At 46.9% G+C, this 17,608-nt stretch overlaps 1 protein-coding gene across 9 annotated transcripts in view; it reads left to right on the plus strand.

Moving 5' to 3' along the window:
* The first annotated feature begins 3,657 nt into the window (after window positions 1-3,657).
* Window positions 3,658-17,608, plus strand: part of APBB2 (amyloid beta precursor protein binding family B member 2) — a 381,437-nt gene continuing 367,486 nt past the window's right edge. For 3 of the 9 annotated variants that reach the window (XM_077878760.1, XM_077878812.1, XM_077878766.1), the window contains exon 1: window positions 3,660-3,869. The gene's annotated coding sequence lies outside the window, so the exon portion shown is untranslated. Of the gene's footprint in view, window positions 3,870-17,608 lie in introns of all 9 variants that reach the window. The other 6 variants (XM_077878772.1, XM_077878822.1, XM_077878788.1 and 3 more) reach the window with 4 other exon arrangements.

Here is a 17,608-nt window from a genome sequence, read left to right on the forward strand (position 1 = left end):
GATAAAAAGGTAGATAGGGGTTTGAAAAGTTTTCTTGTAGGCATGAGTTTTGCAGTAACTTCTGTATTTTGCTTTGATTTCCATTTTGTTAAAAGTGTTTTAAATCAGCACAGTGCCAAATCATAGCCCTGATATTTTATTGTGATCATTGAAATTCCCTTGGTTTAACCTCAAACAGTTGATACACCACTACCAAGCAAAAATACTAGAGGCTCTACATTTTGATTCAAAGGATTTCTTGATGTCTTGAAGCTCTGAAGAATTTCATTCCACTTAAGTTGGAAATATTTAAAGCCTAGTCTCCGGTTATCTCAGAAATGTCTGGGTAGGTTGTATAGTGCTGGAGAGATCAAGCACTATTTCAAGACTAGTGACTTCAGAAGTATGAACAATAGGATCCCCTCTGTTGCTGATTTCGTACTTTGTAATCTTTAGAAGGGAAAAACAGCATTGTGACATAGTCTTGCTGGAAAAATAGCATTGTGACATAGTCTTGCACTCTGTATAGCATTTGTGCAAAATACAAATATATTTTTTTCATTACGTTAGGGTGTTAGGAAATCTGTTCAAGTGCAGTTTTGCTGCTGTTTTGCTTAAGTAAGAAAAAGTCATGGACCTCTTTGGGCCACAGAGAGGTAAACGTCTGTAAAATCTCTGTTGACCTAGGTTTCATTCTAGAAGTCTCCTAGTTATCCTTTCAACTAAAATTCCTTGAATCTGCCTTTTCCTTCTTTAGCCTTAAAGGACGTACGGAGGTAAGTTTTACTTCCATCCTTTCATAAGCTCGCTCTTGAAAATGTTCTTAGACTATCTCGTTTCCTCAGAAAACAATTCACGGGTGAGTCAGCATGAAGGACAAAAACCCACTCACAAAAGATATCAAAATTGCATGAGGCGGCGAAACCAGAAGTGATTTTTCTTTGTAAACTAAAATGATGAGGCGCGGAGGAACCAATTACTTATTTATAAAGTGAGTGCGCGGTGGGAGGCTTTACGCGGCGGGGAGAACGGGCGCTGCTACAGATTTAGCAAAGACGAAGGTTTCACCTTCCTGCCCCAAAACTGTCCCTCCTGCCCGAAAACTGTCCCTCCTGCCTGAAAACTGTCCCTCCTGCCCGAAAACTGTCCCTCCTGCCTGAAAACTGTCCCTCCTGCCCGAAAACTGTCCCTCCAAACGTTCCCTTCAGTGAGGGAGAAAGACGAAGGGAAGGAGCCAGCGGAGCAGGCTGGGGGCCTCCCGCCTCCGCAGGTCTCCTCTGCAAACGCACGGGGCGGGAAGCCCCCGCAGCAGCCCCGGCACGTCCGGGGCCGTTTCCACGGCACCGCTAGGGCGGCCAGAGTCGGCGTTCGCGGGCGGTGACCCGCCGACCCCCGCGGGCCCTCTGCGGGCCGCCGAAGGTCGCTCTCCGCTCCGGGCGAAGTCGGGCGGCGGGGAGGCTCGGCACCCGCGCAGGGGGCGCGGCGGCGAGGGTGGGGGGCGCCGAGGCGTTTCCTGGGTGAGCGCGGCGGCCGGGCCCGTTTCCGGAAGGCTGATTGCATCAGGTGTGGAGCCGGCGCCTCCTCGGCCCAACCTGGCGGCCACTGCGCCTGCGCGCGCCGCCCCGCCCCGCCGCCGCCGACTCCACCGCGGGTTTTCCTCCGGGTCTGGAGGAGCCCGAGCCGGGAGGGGCTCGAGCCCCGGGCCCTGCGGGGCGGGACTCCTGGGGGGCCGCGGGGAGCCGTGGGGTCCCGGGCAGTGGCGTGCCGCGGCCGGAGGAGCTGCCTGGAAGGGTGGGGGCTGGTCCTGCAGCTGAAGGGCGGGGTGGTCTCGGGTTGGCAGGTTTCGTCGCCCCTCTGGACCTAAGGGTCGGAGACCAGCTCTGGAAGCCTTTCCAGTTCGGGGTCTGCATTTTATTAAGTTGAGTTGACCCATGGCCTCTGGCTGTGCGTGGTCCGCAGACTCAGTAGGCGGATCTGGGGGGGGGGGCAGCGACTCAGCCCTAAGGGTGAGCACTTTGATGGATTTATAGGGATTACTCAGCGCCAATATCGGTTTTCTGTTGCAGTAAGGAGCAACGTGATTGTTGGCCTTCAGGTGGTTCTGAGAATTGTTCGTGGGAGAGGTTTTTAGGGGTGCAGACGCCGGAAACCATTAATCCGCAAGGCAGCTTCCCTCCCCGCTCCCCCAGTTACTTAACAACCCTATATGCGCCAGCATCAGGGACCCTTATGTACTTTTATACACGTGTAGTCGAGCTCTCTCCTAGCATCCTCCGTGTTTTATATGACATTTTTAAAAAGATTTTTAAAAATTTATTTATTCATGAGAGAGAGAGACAGACAGAAGCAGGCTTCATGCCAGGAACCCGATGTGGGACTCGATCCCGGGACCCCAGGATCATGCCCTGGGCCAAAGGCAGGCGCTGAACCCCTGAGCCACCCAGGGATCCCAATATATGACATTTTTTGAGTGATTATTTGGTGGATGTCTGTCCACCTCGTTGGACTGGAAGCTTTACGAAGGCAGGGGGTCTGGGTTTTTTTTTATTCAGTGGTATTCCCAGGCTTCCTTGAGACCTTGAGGATCCTCCATACATACATGGTATTGGAAGCAATAAAGCACTGCCGGTCACAACCACACAGAAACCTCACACGGAGAATAAGGAATTAGAGGAATTATTTGAGGAATTAGAGCATATTGGAAGTTTGGGGAAGAGGATGAGGAGAAGCCATAACCTCCTAGCCACTATTAATTCACTTTTAGGATAATCCTTCTGACACAGATCATCGATAAGGCTGTGCGTGTATGTATAGTGATGGTTCTCAGAGTGTGGTCCTCGGGGCCGCGGCACCAGCGTTACCTGGGAACTTGTTGGATGTGCAGATGCTTTGGGCCCACTGCACACCTACTCATTCAGAGACTCTGGGAGTGAGACCTGTCAGTTTATTGCTGTCGAGCCCTGGGATGATTCTGACGCAGCCTCCAGCTTGAGGACCACCGCACTGGTGAAGAACAACCCCCCACGGATGCTTGGGGGATGCTTGGGGGATGCCAGCCGCAGTGTCCAGAGCAGAGCGCTGATTCCTGCTTACTGAGTATCCCTTCTTCTCAGGCATCTGCTCGTCTGCTTACAAATCGAATTATAGGTAATATTCCTGGAGGTGAAAAGGAAATTATGCTTTTCTCCTCCTGCAGGTATGTTTCTCCCCTGAAGTGATCTTGCTGTGATTTTCACATCAAGGGGTGGTGTGTGTGTGTGGCATACGCCTGGGGTTCTGGATAAGGAGGCAGAAGTTCTCGCCTCCAAGTTGCAGCTGGGTGGGTGTGGGCAGCTTTCCTCTGGGTGCATTTTCCCATTATAAATGATTGCAGACGTGCGGGGGAAAGGACTGGCCGGGGATGAGGCTGCCCAGCTGCCTTTTGGTGCAGACAGACGCCAGGCCGCATGGAGGGGATGCTGGGCTGCATCGCGCCTCCCGGGCGCCCCTGCCTCCCTGCCGTCCTCCGCGGCGAGCGGGGCACCGAGGGTCCCAGAGGCCGCGAGCCTCTGCCTGCAGGGGTCGCCCTAGGAGCGCGGCCCGCCCCCTCCTCCTCGGCCCCCGCCCCCGGCCCCGCCTTTCCCGGTTCGGCCCCCGCGCGGCCGGGCCCCTCCAGCCTCTCGTCGCGCAGCCGCCGCCAAAGCCTGGAGAAGTGGAATCTGGCCGGCGCCGCTGCCTGCGCGGGACTCGCCGAGCGGCACTGGGCATGCTCAGTCGCGGAGCCCGTCCTGGTCTCAAGTAGGAAGCTCGTGCGCTGCAGCCGCAGCTGATCCGGGCGCTCCGGGGAGAAGGCGAGACTGGAGCCGAGCCGCCGGGCGCCGGGGCCGGAGCGAGCGCGGCGCGCACCGCCGGTGAGCCTCGCCTTCTTCCTTGCTTGTGCCCTGGACCCCGGGCGGCCCGGGAGTGCCGGCGGCAGAGCCGGGCAGCGGCAGCGGCAGCGGCAGCGGCGTGCGACGAGCGGCTGCGTGCAGCCCCGGCGGCTGCTCCTCTCCTGCCGGCCCCGGGGCTGCGCGGCCCCTGCCGCCCGCCCCGCCGCAGCCACAGCTGCAGCAGCTGCCGCCGCCTCTGCAGCGGGCGCCGGTGGCGGAGTCCGGGGCGCCCCGCGCTCGCGCCGCAGGGCCGGCGGGGCGGCCCGGCGACCGCGGGCGCACTCCTGGACTTGCATCCCTCTCGCTTGCCGGCGCCCTCGTTCCCGCGGCAGCCCGGGCTTGGCCGGGCCTGGGGCGCGGGAGACGGGGCCGCAGGGGGTGCGCCCGGGTGGGGCTGCGGAGCGCACGGCGGAGGGCGGGCCCGGCGGGCAGGGCGCACACCCCCTTGCCCGGGCACCGGCCTCGGCTGCGCGCCGCGCGGCTGGGCTCCCCTCGCTCCCGGGGCGGGCGGCGCGCTCCTGCCGGGGACTTGCGGGCGGCGCCGGCTCCTCGGGGTTCCGACGCTGGCCGCCGGCAGACCAAGGGGGGAAAAGTTCATTTCCCCCGCGCAGGCACGGAGCGTTTGAGCTAGAAAATGGCTGTGCGGAGGGGACCGGACCGGGGAGGCGGGCCCCGGGGTCCCGAGAGCCCCTCCGCCGCCCGCCGCGCCGCGTGGAGGGTCGGACGCTGGAAATGACATTGGTGCGATGGGGACAGTGCTGGGCGGAGGGACGGATGCGGAGTCCCAAGGAAACCATGCAAGGTGGTCTGGACCGCAGGTGGTCTCTGGAGCTGAGGGGGCAGGGGCCCGAGGGCCGAGGGGGCGTGGGGCTCGCATTAAACAAAAATACGTTGGAGAAATCAGATTTCGGTTGTAGCCGTTTTGTAGTCAAGTTCTGCGCAGTTTAGAGCCACGACTGTCAACAAGCGTTTTTGGGTGGATTGAGTGGTGGTGGTGGTGGTGGTGGTGGTGGTGGGGGGGGGGGACTGGAAATAAGGGTCAGTGTTGGAAGCCCGGGCAGGACTGGACTCTCGGAGGGCATAGTGTTGAGAAGTCCCTCCATCACTGGTGTCCCTTTGCACACGATCACTTAGGTGAGATCTCTGAAGGGTGGTCATAAAACGATGCCAGCAGTGCTGCTTTCAGTTCCAAGAAATGAGGAAACTTTGCGAGATTGGCAACTGTGTGTCATTTGTTCTGATACTTGACCGATTTAAACCACCCAACAGTGGCACCCTGATCTGTCGTTCTGGATTTAGGTCTCGTAAGCCTTTATTTATTTATTTTTCCTTGTCACGGGCTTCCGTTTGTCCTCAAATGGCCATGATAATGAAGGATGCCTGACTTGGTGGAGCTGGCCTTTCAGGGATATACTCTTTAAAGGGGGATTTCTTCTGGAACTTCGGTAGCCGCTCAGATGTGTTTTCCGTTTGTAGCTTGAGAACAATAATTGCTCAACAATTGTTTGTCGTAACTTGCAGAATCTTAGAAATGCACTTTATTGCAAGGGATGGCATGTAGCAAATGGGTGAGAAGCGTCTGCGCTGGGGGAGATGCCGGGAGAACGCAGGTGGCAGTAGAGTACAATGGGCTAGTGGTCGGAACACCAGGGGAGAAGCAAGCAGATCAAGATTTCTGTTGCTGGCCTTTTGTCATCATTTTTACTGTGTGCCCCCCCCCCCCCCATCACTTGGAGTCTTCAGTATCTAGGGATATCCCTAGATATTTGCTCAGAGCCTTTGAGAAAGGATTCTAAAGTTGAGATTGTTTTCTAGGGAAGGAGTTTTCTTGAACTTCTATTCTCTTTTCCAAAGGATGCTTTTGACTAGATAATTCGCCCTCAAGCAGCCAGCACCATTCAGCACTTTCTGAAACTTTTATAAAGTGGTAGTGGAAAAGCTTAATGAACTGAAGTGTAAAAGATCGGCATTTTACATTTAACTGGAGTAATGTGAATAAGAGACTACAGAATTATTTAAGAAAAGACTACTAAGTGTTGCAAGAATCCACATGTATAAAGATAACGTATTTTAAAATTGTTACTCTTTTTATGTCATGTTTCAACTTTTTAATGACTGTTTCTTTTCCTGCCACCAGAAAAATACTGAAATTTTTCCCCCTCTATTACAACAGGAGTTAATACTAAAAAGCTTGCCATAATATTAGTACAGGGTTATGGGGACAACTCTGATGTCAGAATATCTAAATTTATCTTTTAAGGAAAATGTAATGTTGTTTCTCTGCATCTTTTTTTTAGTTACACTTTAAAAAAAATATTTTCAATAGGCTTCACACCCAATGTGGGGCTTGAACTCACTAGCCTGAGATTAGGACCTAAGCTGAAATCAAGTATCTGATGCTTAACCCACTGAACCATCCAGGCACCCCAGTTACACTTTTAAAATAGACATTAGTCTGATATTATAACACCTTGAATTTTCCATAGCTGTAAGACTTTTAGGAAAGTATTTTAAGAAGGTATTACTAGTTATGTGGGTGATACTTATTTCCCTTCTTTGGGTTAAGGATATTTGTTTAATGCCTGCTCTGTATCAACCTGATACAGTTGCAATGGCTTGTCAGAGTCAGAGTGACAGATTCTCTGCAGTAGCCTGGTGGGATTTGGTGCAAAGACCATCAGCCAGTGACTTCCAACACTTGCCTTCTGGGCCAGACTCTTCTGCTACTTTAACTTACTGTGTGTGATCTTGGGAATGTCAGTTTATTTTTCTGGGCCTCAGTTTTTCCATCTGTAAAATGAGAGAGTTGCAGTACAGTGCACTCTCTGGATGCCTGTTGAGTTCTTTTGTCTGGTTTCAAGGGTCTATGATGCAACCTTTGGAGGAGGGGGTACTGCATGTAGAGCATTACATGAAGGTGATTTTGTGTTTCACAGAGTCTGGCCTGTCCTGCTTTGAGGAATCTCCCCCCCCCCCCCCCGCCCCGCCCTTTTTTTGGCCAAATCCTGGCTGCCTTTTTAGTTTTTGTTAAAGAATGGTTGTCATAAAATTAACTCTGTGGCCCTTCCAAGTCTAGGTAGGAGATAAGGGGATGATTAGATTTGGATAAAGCACACTAGATATTTGAAACTGTTTCATAGCATCTTCTGAGGTGAGTCTCTGCTCTTGGGCATGCAGATAAGCTGAGAAAGAAGCCGCCACAGAGGAAGGTGTCCTGTGTCTTGGGTGTCGGGCCCACTTAAGTGAAATTTTGGCCAGCCTGTTCCATGTCTCCATCCTCTCTCTCTTTAGCCTTTGATTAGAAATGTAGCCCTTGGTCTCTAGAATAAAATTCTCATCATCAGGTGTCCAGGTGTCCAGGGTCAGCTACTGCAGTAAACAGGAGTTGTGGCTGGTGCAATGGACCTACTCTACTTTGGCAAGATTGTGAACTTTTTTTGTTTTTTCTCTTGGCAATTTATGGTGATGGGTCAGAAAGCAAAGGAAACTGGTCCTTTTGGTGTTTGTAGTGCACTTTGCTTTCACGATGCTCCCAAAGCTCAATGTCCTGAATGAACCTTTCAGTGGGGCAGGTGAGGAGATGCCAGGGTTGTTACCCATATTTTAATAGTTGATAATAAACAGACAGTGAATGAAACAGACAGAAGTGAAGCGCTTCTGGTATTAACCAGGCTGCAGGGTTGCTGGGCATTTGGTAGGAGTGGAGTGATAACTTTGAACAAGAGGTGAGAGCCATAAGAGAGGAAGCACACAAAGAGCAGAAGACAGTCAAGTCACTACAAGTTGGCAAAAAGTAAGAAGCCTACATCAGTTTAAAAGTATTAGAGGCCTTTAGGTGTAGACTCATAGGAGACATTCCCTTTCTGCATAATCTTATTTCTATAATGTTTGAATCTTACCTGCTTTCCTAAGCACTGAATGGATGCTAGGACAGGCATTACTCTTATCATCAGAAAAGTCTTACTGTGAAATTTATTGGTACATGAGATGTACAGACTTCTATGGAGAAATATGGGAAGAGAACATGGAAAAAATGAATGGTATGGAATTATGGATTAAGGTGTTTCTTTGCTTATTAATGATTTGACAGTGATTATAGATAAGGTGAACTACTCTTTGCCTCCTGTGGAAATCTTGCAAGATTTTGTCTGCTACGTAATAGCTGAGGTTTTTATTTTTATTTAATTTTTATTTATTTATGATAGTCACAGAGAGAGAGAGAGAGAGAGGCAGAGACATAGGCAGAGGGAGAAGCAGGCTCCATGCACCGGGAGCCCGACGTGGGATTCGATCCCAGGTCTCCAGGATCGCGCCCTGGGCCAAAGGCAGGCGCCAAACCGCTGCGCCACCCAGGGATCCCTAGCTGAGGTTTTTAAAGTGTAACTTTATGCTTTAGGAATGCTTAGAGTGGGAGGAAGAGTAGTTTGGGTTTGTGTTTTTCTTTTAAAATTGACTAAGAAGAATGTAGTTTTATAACTGAGCTAGGAGTGTGTACCTAGGGGCATGAGGCTGGAGAGAACTTGCAGAGAGCTCTAGATAGTGAAGGGAAACACTGTTTTTAAAGAAGGAAGGCTTGGCATCACAGTGGTATAAGATGTAATGTTTCCCTGATGCCCTATACGTCAGATTTTAGCTTCCACTCACAATTTAAAAGTGCAAAGCACAGTATTAGGTCCATGGCCATTGCTGTGAGTGATGTGTTTGCTGTCCTTATCAAAATAATGATGATGTTGTAGTGAATATTTTCTAAGTGTGTCCAATTGAGGAGATGTGTCCTTTTTTCTCTGAGACTATACCCTTCTTATTTGGGGATAAGAATTCTTTTATGATTTGATGGGAATATTTTTATTTGGCAGCTTAATGGTCCATGAAATTGATAAGTCTGGGAAGCCGGGTTTGAGATGTTGAGAGCCATGCCCTTGGGATAGAATGAGTAGTGGAGGCCAAGCCAAACTAGAGCTTATGGGTGGGTTGATGGGGCCTCTGGGCCTTCCAGGAATGTAGGGTCACTGGTATAGACTCAGGGTCTTAGGAGCTTAGAAGAAGCTAATTTTGAAAGTGCTCTGGGAACCAGCAGATATTTTTGAATTATAGCCCAAGAATGTCAATGGAAGTGCCAAAATGAAAGATGAGGGTCTGAGAGCAGAAAGGACAACTGATTGTAATGTGAATTTCAGCAGGCAAAGCCTCAAAATGACAGATCCTAGTGTTGGTTTCTTTGCACACAGGCCTCTTTCTGCCAAGGCGGCACACTTTAGCAATATGGGGTTGGTGATTCTAGGAAATGCTGATGGAGTCAAGGCCGTAGAAACACAAGTGGTGTAATAGCCAGCTTGGTTTGGACCTTTGCAATATCATGTCTTCCAGAGCAAGCCTTGATGAATCGCTAGAGGAACCTTAAGAATAATTTGCTCAAGGCATTGCAAACCCAAATTATTACTGTGTTTTAAACAGTAGGATAAGAAAATAATATATTTAAAGATGATATTTGAAAAATCTATGCTAAATGATATCTGGATCTTGCTGATCATCATTGATAATATAGTATTAATGTTATTATGGAGCTCTTTGTGTTAAGAGCTTTATCACTATTACCTTATTTAAGTCTTACAAAATGCTGTGATGCTGTTCCCATTTTAGAGATAAGGAAACTGAGGTCCTTTTCACTAAAGTCTTTATAGTAAACAGTGACACTTTCCCTGTAACTGTAATCAATATGAAGGCACCCATGGTTGCTGGAGATCCTAACAGAATGAAGAAATAACGTTTGGTAATTAAGGGTCAACTGTGTGCCTCGTGTTATACAGGAAACATTTCACTTAGTCCTTTGGGGTACCTCCTCCTTGACGAGTGAAGAACCTTCCTAAATTCACCATTTGGGGAAAAGGTGAAAATTTCACCTTTCATCCATTTTCAAAATGGACATTACTGTAAATCCACATATTTATTTATTTTTATTTATTTTTTATGTTTTAAATCCACATATTTAATGATGGAATTAGTTCTTTCATATTATGGCTCCAATATGCATTTCTTTCATGTGAATACAAATTGAGTAGCAGAAAATCCAAATATCATTTCTAAATTTGTCTGACTAGGCGTTGCTGTGTAACCTCTCTGGACAGATTGCAGTCTAGAATGTTTCTGTTGTAAATAAAATACACTGGAATCTGATTAGTTGTCATGCGTCTATCATGAGGCAATGCTAGAATGACAGAGGCTTCCGATGACTGGAAAAAGGTGAAGTGAGTGTTTCCAGGTTTCTCCGGCTGCCTGTGGCTGACTCAAGATTTCTGGTTGCCCAAGCGGTGGGTCTGGAGAAAGAACTTCAGCACCCCAGATGATGGTTCCTCCCTTTGGGAGCATCCAGCATGCTCCTGGATGCCAGCTCTGTTCTTACCTTCTGATCTTCATTTGATTTCCCAAGGGGACTTTTGACCTGAGCAAGAGAGGTCAAAAGAGGTGGATCTGCTGATTTGCTAGGCAGTACTATTTGTCAGTGGAAGTGAATAAATTAGAATTTCTTTAGTATGAGTTAGGTTTCTTGAGTTGATTTTTTTCCATAAGTGAACCAATACAAAATTTCTGAACTTAACTGAGGCATAGTCTGGACTCACAGGGGTATAGATGCTTTGAGAAGCACTGGTTCAACTTCACGTTCTTCTGGTATCTGACCAGAATCTCTTATCCTCTCCAGTAACCAAGCTTTATTTATTTATTTATTTATTTATTTATTTATTTATTTATTTATTTATTTAAGCTTTATTTATTTATACATTTTTCAGATCACTAGTGAAGACAGACTTTTTTTGTGTGTGCGTGACAGGAAAACTTAGCTTTCTTTGTTCATGTCTTTGTTCAGCAAATGTTTTTTGAGGACATACTTTGTGCCAGGTACTGTGCAGAGTTCAGGAAGACAGACAGGAATGTACCAGAGCACTGATGATATGGTGCTACGGTAGAGGCATGTGTGTGAGGTCTGAGCAAGTGGTCCTGTCTCCATGGGAGTGGAGACGCCTCATGGAATAGGAGCTGTGGCAAGGGACTCCTGTAAACCCCCACTACAGAAAACCCTTCAGCTAACTCCTTTTCCATTTTTCCTTGCCTCCATAGAATTGTCATATCCAACACCTGGGATTTGCCACACCTTCCAAAGAGAACCTAGAGATTTGCCCTTTCAAGTCTTTATAGCTATGGTTCTCAACAAGGGAGGAGGGCAGTTTTGCTCTCCAGGGAATATTGTCAATATCTGGAGATGTTTCTGATTGTCATGACTTTGGAAGGAGTACTGCTGGCATCTAGTAGGGTAGAGGCCAAGGATGCTTGTAAATGTCCTACAGGAAGTACATGCACAAGACAGCCCTGCAGGGAGGTAGTAGGGATTTGGTGGTTAAGAGCCAGACTCTTAGAGTTCCAATATTGCTGGGCAATTTAACAGCCATATGACTGAGGCCAACAGAATTACAGAATTACAGGTGGAGAACAGAATTAACAGTGCTTTAGTTCCCTTATCCATAAGTAGGAATACTATATATGATACGGTTAAGTGGATTTCATGAGTTAATATAGAAATATAATAATGAATATTTGGCATAAAGGAAGATCTTAACAGTTATTATTCATTTTAAGCAAAAACTAACTTTTGACTCCAAAGAGGTTGAATTTAGGGAATCCAGGGCAGCCAAGTTTGTGGCACCACCTCTTAGTATGCTTTGCTGTAAGAACTGGCCACTGTTTTTCTTTCTCTGGTTCCTTTTTGTCCATAGATTTTATTTTTCACTCTCTCCACCTCTTGATTGTAGGACTTTGATAGCTTTGTCTTTCATCCTTTTTTTCCCAGGGACCCAAATTTATGCCCTTAATGAACCTTTCTTTCCCTGGAGGGCGCAGAAATATATTTACGATTTTCCTTAGCTCTGTCTATTTTGGGAATGGTGAGAAAACAGGAAGCAGGTCAGGGGAGAGCTGCCTTACTTCCTGATTGTCACAGCTCCCTTCTCTATAAAATTCCATGCAAGACTGAGAGGCAGGTGGTAGTGCCTGCTTAGTAACTAACTCTTCCCTCTACGCCCACCGGCTCCACCCCCAAGTTAGGTGCCTACTCCTTCTAAAATACCCTGTAATTGGGTCACAACATCTGCCTGCTTGAAATCATTTCTAAAAATCAAAGCAAAGATGCAAGCTGTGTCAGTGGGATTTAAAATGTCTCGGTCTTCTACTTCAAGGTTTCGGAGTCTTGTTTTGTTCTGAAAACAAAAGGGAGCAAACTTGTTATCTCAGGTGACAGTGTCTTTGTGGCCTAGAACTGTGTCTTATTTTCACTTGCAAAAGTGCTCAAACCATGGTCCTTGCTGACTTGTGGCCTCCACTTAGCAGATCAAATTTACTGTCAAATTTTCCTAGCATAATTGACTTGAAGAGATTTTCATTCTGTGTTTTGAATGGGATCCACAGACTGGAGAAAAATGAAGATGTTCAGTTCATCATAAGCTTTCTGACTCCTTCCCGATGACACGGTCATCTCATCCCCGGATGAGGGCAGTGGCCTCTCAGTGGCCTCCTGGCCTGTCCAGCTCCATTCATTCAGTTTGGCTTCCGAAGCGCTGGGCACTGTTCCAGATGCTGCCTGTGGAAACTGACCAGGGTGGAAACCGACCTGGATGGCCACTGTCTCTGCCTGCCTGAAGCTCTCTGGCTGTAGGGAAAGCTGGCAACTGTGATAAAATGTGCTGTGTGCTACCAGGAGGGGAGGTGGGAAGTACTTAGTGCTTCTCGATCAGCATTTGCCCTGGTTGGGGGTGTGTGTGTGTGTGCGTGGGGTATGTGGCAGACAAGGCTTCCAAAGGGAAGGGGTGCTCAGGGTAGTCCACAGCGTGCCTGGCACCTCCATCTGTGCAGCCGTGGAAGGCGCCCCTGACCCCAGGCCCCCACGTGGAGCCCTGCTGTTGCGGATTGTGTCCCACTACTATCACCTCTCATCCCCCATGGCCTCTCTGTTTATGCTCTGCATTGCCTCCAAGGTGATCTTCAGAAATCCTCTACAGGTCCGGGCATGCCCATCCCAGCCCTCCAGGGGCTCCTCACTCACTGCCCTCACGACGATGGGCCAGCTTCTTGGCATCGCACCTGGTACCCTTCATGATACTGCTTTGCTTTCCATCTCTTGCTCTGAGCTTTGAGCCACACCGTTCTTTCAACATGCCTGGTTTTCTCTGGCCTTCGGGCTCTTATCCTGTGTTCCCGTCACCTGCAACCATCCTTATTGTCTGTGTATTCTTCACTTCCTTGACATTTTTTGTTCCTCCTCCACAAAGTGGCTTAATCATCATCCACCTCAGTGTGTGTCAGAATGACCCAAGGGCTTACTAAAGTAGACATTGCTGGTCTCACCCCCCACATTTCTGATTCGGAGGCCTGTGATGTGGCCCAGTCAAAATCCGTACCTCTGACAATTTCCCAGGTGATGTTGATGCTGCTGGACTGGGGACCACACTTGGAAGACCACTGGGGACATGGTTACCCAGAACAGGATGACTGGCTCTTGCTGCCACAGTGAGCGCCTGGTACCCTGTCCTCCATCGTGCCCTTTGGGTCACACTGCATTGCACCTGCTTACCTCCCTGGCTTGGCTCCTAACCTGTAACCCCTTGAGGGATGACACTGCTACTGGTTTGTCTTTGTGCTCTCAGGGCTTAGAAATCCTGGATGCTCAGTCATTCTCTGTCAAAGAATGAATTTGTGAATGAGAAGTAATTTTGTCATTGGAAGCTTTAATAAATATGCCCCAGAACATGTGTGACACCTAGTTCTTCTGACAGTCTACCCCCAGTTGTGACGGTATAGGTTTATACCATGATGTTAAGGATTAAGGACATCGGCAGGCGGTTGGTTAACACAAGAGCCAGTTAACTATGTGGTTCGGTGTCTAAATTCTAGAAAGGTCTTTAAATAGTCAGCTTAGTATGAAAATAGGCATCCAAAAGAAATGCAGATGTCATTTAATTTAGCGACCATAGCATAACTGTGGCCTCTTTATTTGAAGTAATAAATCTTACTGAACTGGTCTTAAATGTAACCAGATGTTTAAGTAATCATTCTTCCAAGCCAGTGAGAGGGATGGCTAGAACACTTCATGTACTCACTCAGTCCATAAATGTTCATTGAACACCTGCTATGTGCCAGTAGGCCCTAGGATATGGCACTGAGTAAAACACTCCTGCTTTCTGGGTGGGAGGTGCCATGAAGAAGACAGAGATGGGTGATGTCATGAAAAGTGCCCAGTGGGCTCCTTCAGATCACGTGGTGAGTAGGTGTCTATTTGGCTGTGTCCTGAGTGGCAGGAAGTGACGACCAGGTCTATCAAGATCATGACATAGAGAGGTGCAATTGAAGGGCACGAGAATGCTGCAGAGGACCTAACTTTAAAACATCTTTTTGGGGAGCCCTAATACCTCTCTAGTTTTGAAGACTGGATTGATGTCACCTTTATTATGTGCATGCTTATCCAGATATGGGCTCTAACCTTGCTTCCACAACATCCAAAGCAGTACTTGCCACAGTACTTCCCAGAGGGTGATGAGTGAATCCAGAGTGACTGGGAATATGTTGGGAATAAAGACTTCTGCCATCAAGTTCAGAAAACTGCATGTACTTTCTCTTTCCATTAATATATTCAGGAAGTCCTACTGAAAAGAAAGTTCATTTAATCCAGCATTTGCCTGTGGGCCAGTTTTGCACAGTGTGCTTGCTCTCAACTGATGTTTTTTCTTGCACACCTCAGACAACCAGCTGTAAAGGTGCTGCTTTGTGCGCACCTAAAAAGAATATTTCATGTGACACAGACTTTTCTCTCCTCTTCACGTCCCACTTACCCTTTGGTGACTTTGATTGTTGAAGAAGAGGCAGAGGAGGGAATTCTCATATTGGTTTTCCAAAAGCCTCCTGCCTAGTTGATCAGACCTATTGATTTGGGTCCAAAGATAAATGGCCTTTAGAGTCTGAGAGATCATTGCTCATTTGCTGCATTCAGGGAGGAGCCTGCTGGAGTGTCACATGGGATTCAAGCTGTTCCTGCACATGCTTTAGCCTCAGTTGCTTTCACAAAGAATGGTTTGCGATCGAGTTGTTCCTCTTATGACGTCATTGTCTTCTTCATTGCTTTGGGTGTCCACTCACCCTAAGTAAAGTGGGGGGAAAGGAGTGACTTGCTTGGAGTGCCTAAGGGTGAGCCTTATTTATGAATAATAAACCTGGATCAGACACTGTATTCTGAGTTTTTGCTGATGTTTTAGAATCTTCCTTTCAACCTAGATTTTGGCCCTTCCTGAAGTCAGAGCAGATGGACAGGGTCTTTTTGAAGTTTTCTTCTCTGGTAACCTTTTTTTTTTTTTTAAGATTTTATTTATTCATGAGAGACACAGAGAGGCAGAGACATAGACAGAGAGAGAAGCAGGCTCCCTTAAGGACCCCGATGTGGGACTTGATCCCAGGACCCCTGGATCATGACCTGAGCCAAAGGCAGATGCTCAGGTACTAAGCCACCCAGGTGCCTCTCTTGTTAATCTTTATGGTCCTGGTTTGATACAGCAAGCCAGGAAAGTTTCACAGTGGGACAAGCTCACTGAAAAGTTTCATTTAAGGGAGAGCCTGGGATGAGTCTTTCTGTAAAATAATTGAGAGTAAAAGAACATTTGAGTTAGTTGTCAGGGTTGAGAGGAGACCCCTTCTGGTACTACCAATTTTTTTTGTCCTTGTGGCAATTTCTAGAAAGATGCACTGGGGCCTGACTGATAATAGAGTTAAAGAAGATGTCCCTAAGTCAAGATTTTGAAATGATTAGTCCTTTTGGGTCCTTCGTGTTTGGGTACTCTGTTCTCATGCATTCTGCTCTCTCTAAATGAAATAGGAAATTTAGTATGAGTGGTGGATATGTCGGATACCATTATTGTGGACAGGATCTCCATGTCTTCAATTATGTAGTAGCCCAAAACCCTGCATTCAAGCTAAATGTATTTCAGTGCTTTGGGAAGAAATTGTGTGAGGTGAGGTGCAACAGAAATAACACTCCCTGCTCTTATTCATGAGACCTAGCAATTGGGTCAGTGTCATTTTCTAAAAATGTCTTTTTTTCTAGGACTTGAGGTTATTTCTACTAGAATAAATAAAGGAAGTCTTGTATTCCCTTGACTTTGGTGTAATTGTCTCCCAATCAAAGTCATCTCCTGCTGACTTAGGTTTTATTTCATCTGAAATCATTTTCCTTTACTGTTACTAGATCCAACTGTCTATATATATTTTACAAGCCACAAGTAGAAACAAGAAATGAAAATAAGATGTGAAGTTTTATTAAATTTTGTCTTTTTCCTAGCTTAGTTCTGAGAACATGTGAATTGCAAGAAAAATCAATATAAAAAAAGAAAGTGGGGGAGAATGTTGATTTGTGACATTTTTATTTTTATTCCCTGGGAAGAAAACAGGATTTTCATTAGATGCCGTCATGCTCTTTTCCACTGAGAGAGATAACAGTAGGATGAATGGCCACATTTGGAGTTTATGTACATTTTTGCTTAACATTTAAATGGTTTTTGTGTAAACATTTGTGAAGCTGTTGCCCTCTTTCTGCAGTACCAACTATTACACGGGATGGTTCCGTTTGCCAAAGACAATTTCATCATATGAGAGTGAAACTTCAGGCAATGCGAGAGCTCAGCAGATACAAGTTTTCATGAAAGCACATTTATTTTTCCTTGGCGTTGACCTTGGAAGTTAATTTTTGAAAAGCTTGAAGGTGTATCATTTTGATTGATAGTTAAGTTAAAGGATACTCAATATGATGTATTTATGCAGATTTCATTTGCATAAAGCAAAAGATGATGAAAGAAAGAATAGAGATAAAAATGGAGTGGCTGTGTTGTGGGATTTTGGGGGATTTTGTTGGCTTTCTCATTCTTCTTCCCTGACCATTGTTACTGTTTTGATATCCTTTTAGTAAGTAGTAGAAGGGAAAAAAAAATTTCTCACATGTTCATTTTTATGTCCTCTAGAGGATGTGCATTTCAGGGTGTTTCTTCAAGGAGACTAACTGGAAACAAAAAAGAACGGCAATATGCTTAGTGAAGTAAGCCAATCACAAAGGCACTGATGTTGTATGAGTGTATTTATGGTACCCAGAATAGTGTAACTCCTGGAGACGGAAAGTAGAAAGGTGGTTGCCAGGGGCTGTGGTGCAGGGGGAATGGGGAGGTGGTATTTAACGGATCCACAGTATGATTTGGGGAAGATGGAAAAGTCCTAAGAATGTGTGGTGGTGATGGTCATACAACAGTGTGAATGTATTTAATGCCACAGAACTGTATACCTAAACATGGTTAAAATGGTGAATTTTTTTATGTGTATTTTACCATAATAAAAGCAAAGGAAGTATAATCTTAGAGAGAGAGAGAGCTGGTCCTGTGTCCTCACATTAGGCTGAAGCTACTCTGGGTGTGTTCTAACCTTTGTGCAGCCTGCCACTGGGGCTGAAACTCTGAAGGGTGCAGTAGGCAAAGACCCCAAGACCTTGGGGGGAGGTGGGCATAGGTGCCACTCAACCTGAACTAGATGCCAAGTTCTTGCCTTTCCAGAAGCTTTCATTTATGAGAAATGAACACTGACTCAAGACAAGTTCAAAATTGTGAATTGAATATGCTCTATGTGGGACATATTTTTGGCCGTATCTGTTA

Source organism: Canis aureus, chromosome 2, assembly GCF_053574225.1.
Source record: "Canis aureus isolate CA01 chromosome 2, VMU_Caureus_v.1.0, whole genome shotgun sequence".
In the NCBI taxonomy this organism is placed as follows: Eukaryota; Metazoa; Chordata; class Mammalia; order Carnivora; family Canidae; genus Canis; species Canis aureus.